This window comes from Arachis ipaensis, chromosome B09 (assembly GCF_000816755.2).
Source record: "Arachis ipaensis cultivar K30076 chromosome B09, Araip1.1, whole genome shotgun sequence".
Classification (NCBI taxonomy): Eukaryota; Viridiplantae; Streptophyta; class Magnoliopsida; order Fabales; family Fabaceae; genus Arachis; species Arachis ipaensis.
In genome coordinates, this window is record NC_029793.2 from 56879571 (window position 1) to 56889475 (window position 9905).

Here is a 9905-nt window from a genome sequence, read left to right on the forward strand (position 1 = left end):
TTTGTTAGAACTTCCCAACCTCTTCTTTGAATTTCATGTCGGATCTCCGGATACTCATTTCTTTTGAGTTTGAAAGGGACCTCGGGGATCACCTTCTTCTTGGCCACAGCATCATAGAAGTGGTCTTGATGGGCTTTGGAGATGAACCTTTCCATCTCCCATGACTCGGAGGTAGAAGCTTTTGTCTTCCCTTTCCCCTTTCTAGAGGATTCTCCGGTCTTAGGTGCCATCAATGGTAATGAAAAAACAAAAAGCTTATGCTTTTACCACACCAAACTTAGAATATTGCTCGCCGTCGAGCGATAAAAGAAAGAATAGAGGAAGAAGAAGAAGAAAATATGGAGAAGAGGGGTGAAGTGTGTTTCGGCCAAGTAGAGAGGAGAGGGTTGTGTTGTGTGAAAATGAGGAAGAATGGAGGGCTATATATAGGGGAGGGAGGGGAGTTAAGGTTCGGCCATTTAGGGTGGGTTTGGGTGGGAAATTGATTTTGAATTTTGAAGGTAGGTGGAGTTTATGAGGTAGGTTTATGGGGAAGAGTGGATGGATGTGAGTGGTGAAGAAGTGATGGGGAAGAGAGATTGAGGTGATTGGTGAAGGGTTTTGGGGAAGAGTGTTTATGCGATTGTGTGAAAGAGGGGTGAGAAGAAGTGAGTGGAGGTAGGTGGGGATCCTGTGGGGTCCACAGATCCTGAGGTGTTCAAGGATTTACACCCTTGCACCAAATTAGGCATGCAAAATGCCCTTGCACGCAACTCTGGGCGTTCAGCGCCAGGTTGGTGTCCATTTTGGGCGTTCAACGCCCATTTAACACCAAACTTAGAGTTTGGATATGGGGGTTCAACACCAAACTTAGAGTTTGGTTGTGGCCTCCCAACACCAAACTTAGAGTTTGACTGTGGGGGCTTTGGTTGACTCTGCTTTGAAAGAAGCTTTTTCTGCTTCCTCTCCATGGATGCAAAGAGAGATCCTTAAGTTGTAAACACAAGGTTGTCCTTATTTAATTGAAGGATCAATTCTCCTCTGTCCACATCAATCACAGCTCTTGCTGTGGCCAGGAAAGGTCTTCCTAGGATGATGGATTCATCCTCTTCCTTTCCAGTATCCAGGACTATGAAATCAAGAGGGATGTAAAGGCCTTCAACCTTTACTAACACGTCCTCTACTTGTCCATAAGCCTGTTTTCTTGAGTTATCTGCCATCTCTAATGAGATTTTAGAAGCTTGCATGCCATATATTCCCAGTTTCTCTATTACAGAGAAGGGCATGAGGTTTATCCCTGAACCAAGGTCACACAGAGCCTTAAAGATCATGGTGCCTATGGTACAAGGTATTATGAACTTTCCAGGATCCTGTCTCTTCTGAGGCAATGTCAGTTGATCCAGATCACTTAGTTCATTGATGAACAAGGGAGGTTCATCTTCCTAAGTTTCAATACCAAATAATTTGGCATTTAGCTTCATGATTGCACCAATGAACTTGGCAGCTTGCTCTTCAGTAACATCCTCATTCTCTTCAGAAGAGGAATACTCATCAGAGCTCATGAATGGCATAAGGAGGTTCAATGGAATCTCTATGGTCTCTAGATGAGTCTCAGATTCCTTTGGTTCCTCAGAGGAAAACTCCTTATTGATCACTGGACGTCCCAGGAGGTCTTCCTTCTTGGGATTCACGTCCTCTCCTTCACTTACAGGTTCGGCCATGATGCTTATGTCAATGGCCTTGCACTCTCCTTTTGGATTCTCTTCTGTATTGCTTGGAAGAGTACTAGGAGGGATTTCAGTGATCCTTTTACTCAGCTGGCCCACTTGTGCTTCCAAATTTCTAATGGAAGATCTTGTTTCATTCATGAAACTTACAGTGGCCTTGGATAGATCAGACATCTTATTTGATAATCTGAAAAATCATAAAAATGATTCTTGAAGCAAGAAAAAGCAGCAAAGAACAAAGCTTGCAGAAAAAAAAATAGCGAAAAAAAAATAGAAAGAAAAAAAAAAGCAAGCAGAAAAAGCCAAAGCTCTTAAAACCAAAAGGCAAGGATAAATAAAAAGGATCCCAAGGCTTTAAGCATCAGTGGATAGGAGGGCCTAAAGGAATAAAATCCTGGCCTAAGCGGCTAAACCAAGCTGTCCCTAACCATGTGCTTGTGGCGTGAAGGTGTCAAGTGAAAACTTGAGACTGAGCGGTTAAAGTCAAGGTCCAAAGCAAAAGAAAAGTGTGCTTAAGAATCCTGGACACCTCTAATTGGGGACTTTAGCAAAGCTGAGTCACAATCTGAAAAGGTTCACCCAATTATGTGTCTGTGGCATTTATGTATCCGATGGTAATACTGGAAAACAAAGTGCTTAGGGCCACGACGAAGACTCATAAAGTAGCTGTGTTCAAGAATCAACATACTGAACTAGGAGAATCAATAACACTATCTGAACTCCGAGTTCCTAATAGATGCTAATCATTTTGAACCTCAATGGATAAAGTGAGATGCCAAAACTATTCAAGAGGCAAAAAGCTACAAGTCCCGCTCATCTGATTGGAGCTATGTTTCATCGATAGTTTGGAATTTATAGTATATTCTCTTCTTTTTATCCTATTTGATTTTCAGTTGCTTGGGGACAAGCTACAATTTAAGTTTGGTGTTGTGATGAGCGGATAATTTATACGCTTTTTGGCATTGTTTTTAGTATGTTTTTAGTAGGATCTAGTTACTTTTAGGGATGTTTTCATTAGTTTTTATGTTAAATTCACATTTCTGGACTTTACTATGAGTTTGTGTGTTTTTCTCTGATTTCAGGTATTTTTTGGCTAAAATTGAGGGACTTGAACAAAAATCAGATTCAGAGGTTGAAGAAGGACTGCTGATGCTGTTGGATTCTGACCTCTCTGCACTCAAAGTGGATTTTCTGAAGCTACAGAACTCAAAATGGCGCGCAAAAGGGCGTTGAACGCCAGTTCTACGCTGTAGTCTGGAGTTAAACGCCAAAAACACGTTACAAGCCAGAGTTGAACACCAGAAATACATTACAAACTGGCGTTCAACTCCAAGAATGACCTCTCCACGTGGAAACTTCAAGCTCTGCCCAAGCACACACCAAGTAGGCCCCGGAAGTGGATTTATGCATCAATTACTTACTTCTGTAAACCCTAGTAACTAGTTTAGTATAAATAAGACTTTTTACTATTGTATTTGACATCCTGGATTGTATTTTTGATCCTGTGATCACGTTTGGGGGGCTGGCCATTCGGCCATGCCTGGACCTTCATCACTTATGTATTTTTAACGGTAGAGTTTCTACACTCCATAGATTAAGGTGTGGAGCCCTGCTGTTCCTCATGAATCAATACAAAGTACTTCTGTTTTTCTATTCAATTCAACTTGTTCCGCTTCTAAGATATTCATTCGCACTTCAACATGAATGTGATGAACGTGACAATCATCATCATTCCCCCACGAACGCGTGCCTGACAACCACTTCCGTTCCACCTTAGATTGAATGATTATCTCTTGGATCTCTTAATCAGAATCTTCGTGGTATAAGCTAGATTGATGGCGGCATTCATGAGAATCTGGAAAGTCTAAACCTTGTCTGTGGTATTCCAAGTAGGATTCTGGGATTGAATGAATGTGACGAACTTCAAACTCGCGAGTGCTGGGCGTAGTGACAGATGCAAAAGGAGGGTGAATCCTATTCCAGTATGATCGAGAACCTCAGATGATTAGCCGTGTTGTGACAGAGCATTTAGACCATTTTCACAAGAGGATAGGATGCAGCCATTGACCACGGTGATGACTCCAGATGATTAGCCATGCAGTGACAGCGCATCGGACCATTTTCACAGAGAGGATGAAAAGTAGCCATTGACAATGGTGATGTCCTTACATAAAGCCAGCCATAGAAAGGAGTAGGACTGATTGGATGAAGACTGCAGGAAAGCAGAAGTTCAGAGGGACGAAAGCATCTCTATACGTTTATCTGAAATTCTCACCAATGATATACATAAGTATTTCTATCTTTATTCTCTGTTTATTTATTATTATTTTTGAAAACTCCATAACTATTTGATATCTGCCTGACTGAGATCTACAAGATGACCATAGCTTGCTTCATACCAACAATCTCCGTGGGATCGATGATAAACCCATATTTCATGAGTTCTTTTGTGCTTAATTTGAGTGATTTATACAATCCTTCACCTACTTATTCACATTAATTACATGATTTTACTTTCCCTTCCTTATTATGTGATGTAAATGAAAAATATGTTTCCTAAGCTTTAAAAATTAATTATTTTAATTACCTTTATTTCCATTCGATGCCGTGATCAGTATGTTGAGTAGTTTCAGATTTTCTAAGGCAGAATGGCTTAAAGGATGGAAAAGGAAACATACTAAAATGGAAGGAGAAAGCAAAACGGAGCTTTAAGAAAACTGGTATTCACACGATCGCATGGATGACGCGATCGCATGCCAAGCACGAATCAGCAGCGACGCGGCCGCATGACTGACGCGACCGCGCGCCTTAAGCAGAACGCATATGACGCGGTCGCATGACTGACGCGACCGCATGGAAAGGAAAAGCTCCAAATGACGCGACCGCGTGACCGACGCAGACGCGTGACAGAGGCCACGCACCAGAAATTACAGAATACGCCCCGAGCAAATTCTGAAGCCCTTTTTGGCCCAGATCCAAGTACAGATAGCATAGACCAGAGGTTATAAAGTGTGGGAATGCACCCATTCAAAGAGAGCTCGCATATTTTACCTTTCAATGATTTAGATTTAGTTGAGAGGGAGATCTTCTCTCTCTCTTTTAGGATTAAGGATTTCTTCTTGTTTTAAGAGTAACTCTGGATCCCAGGTTTAATGTTCTTTTATTTTAGTTTTACTTCTATTTATTTATTCCAACATTTGAATTGATTATTATAACTTGATCTAAGAATTCTTCCATGTTACAGACTATTATTTGAATTAATGATAATTGAGGTATTTTCAGTTTATGATTGTTCTCTTTGATTTAAGTTACCATTGCTTCCCATCTAAGGACATTTTTATTATTCTAGCAATTTTACTTTTTCCCCTTTTGGTTCTGGTTAAGAATTTAGTAACTCAACAGTTATTAAACTCAACATAATTGATAATCGTTATCTTGCTAATTGAGCTGAACTTAAGTAATGCCAATGTTTTCTTAGGAAATAAATAGGATTCAAAGGTCAATTTAATTAGTCCCTTGACTTTCCTTGCCCTGGTACAGGTTGATCAAGTGGAGTTTAGATTCAACTTTCATTATAGTTGAGAGAGATAACTACGTTGGACCTCCAACTTCTCTTACCTTGCCAAAAGTTTGCTTTACACTAATTATTTATTTTTAATTGCCATTTACTTTACCTGTCATTCAAATTACTTGCCTCTCATCTTCTAAACCCCGATTACAACCTCTATAGCCAATAATAAGAACATACTTCCTCGCAGTTCTTTGAGAAGACGACCCGAGGTTTGAATACTCGGTTAAAATTTTTTAAAGGGGTTTGTTACTTGTGACACCCAAAACGTTTGTACGAAGGTATTTTTGTCAGTTTAGAGACTATATCTACAACGCAACTGTTTCTATGAATCTCTTTACTGGTAAAAGTCCTCTCGTTAATCGACCCTTACTCACGTAAGGTTTATTACTTGGACGACTCAGTGCACTTGCTGGTTAGTTGTATCAAAGTTGTGAATGAAAAACGATTTATTAAGACGTGCGTACAGAGTTTTTGGCGCCGTTGCCTGAGATCACAATTTCATGCACCAAGTTTTTGGTGCCGTTGCCGGGGATTGTTCGAGTTTGGACAACTGACGGTTCATCTTGTTGCTCAGATTAGGTAATTTTCTTTTTGTTTTATTTTCAAAAATTTTTCAAAAATCTTCAAAAAATAAAATTTTTTCTCCTTTATTTTCGAAAAAAAATAAAAATTCTTTTCAAAAATTTTTATTATGTTCTTCATAATTTTTAAGAATGAATTCTAGAGTTTCATGAAGCATGTGAAGCCTGGCTGGCTGTAAAGCCATGTCTAAATTTATTTGGATTGGGGCTTCCAACCCAACATTATCAAGAGCAAGCCAGTTGTTGCTAATCCACCTGCTACTGTTCCTGATCCACCTGATTTACATGCTAAAGCTTGGCTGGCTATTAAGCCATGCCTAACCCTCAGATTGGAGCTTTAGACTAAGAGTACAAGATTCCTGGAATTCATATTAAAAATTTTAGAATCCTTATTTTTCTTTTTCACATTAATTTTTGAAAAATCCAAAAAAAAAATATTAGAAAATCATAAAATTCAAAAAAATATTTTGCGTTTCTTGTTTGAGTCTTGAGTCAATTTTTAAGTTTGGTGTCAATTGCATACTCATCTTGCATTTTTCGAAAATTGCATTCATCATGATCTTCAAGTTGTTCTTGATAAACCTTCTTGATTGATCTTCATATTTTATTGTTTTGTGTTGTATGGTGTTTTTCATATGCATTCTTGCATTCATATTGTCTAAACATTAAAAATTTCTAAGTTTGGTGTCTTGCATGTTTTCTTTGCATCAAAAATTTTTCAAAAATATGTTCTTGGTGTTCATCTTGACATTAAAAGTGTTCTTAGTGTTCATCTTGACATTCATAGTATTCTTGCATTCATCACATGTTTTGATCCAAAATTTTCATGCATTGCATCTTTACCATGTTTTTCTCTCTCTTCATTAAAAATTCAAAAATCAAAAAAATATCTTCCCCTTTTTCTTCTCATAAATTCGAAAATTGGAGTTGACTTTTTCAAAATTTTTTTAAAAATCTAGTTGTTTTTATGAGTCAAATCAAATTTTCAATTTAAAAATCTTATCTTTTTCAAAATCTTTTTCAAAAATCAAATCTTTTTCAAAATTAATTTCAATCATATCTTTTCAAAAATATCTTTTTATCTTATCTTTTTCAAAATCATATCTTTTTCAAAAATTTGATTTTAAAATATCTTTTCTAACTTCTTATCTTCTTATCTTTTCAAAATTGATTTTCAAATTTGTTTCAACTAACTAATTAAGTTTTTGTTTGTTTCTTATCTTTTTCAAAACTACCTAACTAACTCCCTCTCTCTCTAATTTTCAAAAATATCTCCCTCTTTTTCAAAAATTCTTTTTAATTAACTAATTGTTTCAAAATTCAATTTTAATTTATTTCTTCTTTTAATTTTGGAAAATCACTAACCATTTTTCAAAAATAATTTTCAAAAATTCTCTTTCTCTCTCATCTCCTTCTATTTATTTATTCATCTACTAACACTTCTCTTCATCTCACATCTCTGCTCTCCTCACCCTTGTGTTTCTTTCCTTACATTACATTCTTTTCTTCTTCTTTTCTTGTACTCACACAGGGACCTCTATACTGTAGTAAAAAAGATCCCTATTATTATTTTTCTGTTCCCTCTTTTTCATATGAGCAAGAGCAAGGACAAGAATATTCTTGTTGAAGCAGATCCAAAACCTGAAAGGACTTTGAAGAGGAAACTAAGAGAAACTAAATTACAACAATCCAGTAAGCACCTTTCAGAAATTTTCGAACAAGAAGAGGAGATGGCAGCCGAAAATAATAATAATGCAAGGAGGATGCTTGGTGACTTTACTGCACCTAATTCCAATTTACATGGAAGAAGCATCTCCATCCCTACCATTGGAGCAAACAACTTTGAGCTGAAACCTCAATTAGTTTCTCTGATGCAGCAGAACTGCAAGTTTTATGGACTCTCATCTGAAGATCCTTTTCAGTTCTTTACTGAATTTTTGCAGATATGTGATACTGTTAAGACTAATGGAGTAGATCCTGAAGTCTACAGGCTCATGCTTTTCCTTTTTGCTGTAAGAGACAGAGCTAGAGTGTGGTTGGACTCTTAACCCAAAGATAGCCTGAACTCTTGGGATAAGCTGGTCATGGCTTTCTTTGCCAAGTTCTTTCCTCCTCAAAAGCTGAGCAAGCTTAGAGTGGATGTTCAAACCTTCAGACAGAAAGAAGGTGAATCCCTCTATGAAGCTTGGGAGAGATACAAGCAACTGACCAAAAAGTGTCCTTCTGACATGCTTTCAGAATGGACCATCCTGGATATATTCTATGATGGTCTGTCTGAATTAGCTAAGATGTCATTGGATACTTCTGCAGATGGATCCATTCACCTAAAGAAAATGCCTGCAGAAGCTCAAGAACTCATTGACATGGTTGCTAATAACCAGTTCATGTACACTTCTGAGAGGAACCCTGTGAGCAATGGGACACCTCAGAAGAAAGGAGTTCTTGAAATTGATACTCTGAATGCCATATGGGCTCAGAATAAAATATTGACTCAGCAAGTCAATATGATTTCTCAGAGTCTGAATGGAATGCAAGCTGCATCCAACAGTACTCAAGAGGCATCTTCTGGAGAAGAAGCTTATGATCCTGAGAACCCTGCAATAACAGAGGTGAATTATATGGGTGAACCATATAGAAATACCTATAATCCCTCATGGAGAAATCACCCAAATCTCTCATGGAAGGATCAACAAAATCCTCAACAAGGCTTTAATAATGGTGGAAGAAATAGGTTTAACAATAGCAAACCTTTTCATCATCCACTCAGCAACAGACAGAGAACTCTGAACAAAATACCTCTAATTTAGCAAACTTAGTCTCTGATCTATCTAAGGCCACTGTAAGTTTCATGAATGAAACAAGGTCCTCCATTAGAAATTTGGAGGCACAAGTGGGCCAGCTGAGTAAAAGGATAGCCACAGCAAGAGCTGTGATAGATGTTAACAGAGGTGAATTAGTCCTTCAAGTGAATGGGGACTCCCTTGTGTTTACAACTCAAGGTTATCCTTCTATAAACATGGAAAAGAGGCACAATAAGCTTCTCTCACTGCAGAGTCAACCAGAGCCCCCACAGTCAAACTCTAAGTTTGGTGTTGGGAGGCCTCAGCCAAACTCTAAGTTTGGTGTTGAACTCCCATATCCAAACTCTAAGTTTGGTGTTGGGGAGTCTCAACAATGCTCTGAACATCTGTGAGGCTCTATGAGAGCCCACTGTCAAGCTATTGACATTAAAGAAGTGCTTCTTGGGAGGCAACCCAATTTTTATTTAATTATATTTTTATTAGTTATATGTCTTTATAGGTTCATGATCATGTGGAGTCACAAAATAAATCAAAAAATTAAAAACAGAATCAAAAACAGCAGAAGAAAAATCATACCCTGGAGGAGGATCTTACTGGCGTTTAAACGCTAGTAAGGAGCATCTGGCTGGCGTTCAACGCCAGAACAGAGCATGGATCTGGCGTTGAACGCCAGAAACAAGCAACATCCTGGTGTCCAGACACCAGAAATGCACAGTGAAGGAGAGCTGGCACTGAACGCCAGAAACAAGCATCTGGCTGGCGTTCAACGCCAGAAATATGCTGCATCTGGGCGTTGAACGCTCAGAACAAGCATCAGTTCGGCGTTTAAACGCCATAATTGCATGCAAAGGCATTTTACATGCCTAATTGGAGCAGGGATGCAATTCCTTGACACCTCAGGATCTGTGGACCCCATAGGATCATCTCAGCATCTGTGGACCCCACAGGATCCCCACCTACCACCACTCACTCTCTTCCCTCTTCTCAATGTTCATTCTCTCTTCCCAATAAACACTCTTCCCCAAAACTCTTCACCAATTACCTCAATCTCTCTTCCCTATCACCACTTCACCACTCACATCCATCCACTCTTCCCCATAAACCTACCTCATAAACGCCACCTACCTTCAAAATTCAAAATCAATTTCCCACCCAAAACCTACCCTTATGGCCGAACCTTAACCCCGTCCCTTCCCTATATATAGCCCTCCATTCTTCCTCATTTTCACACAACACAACCCTCTCT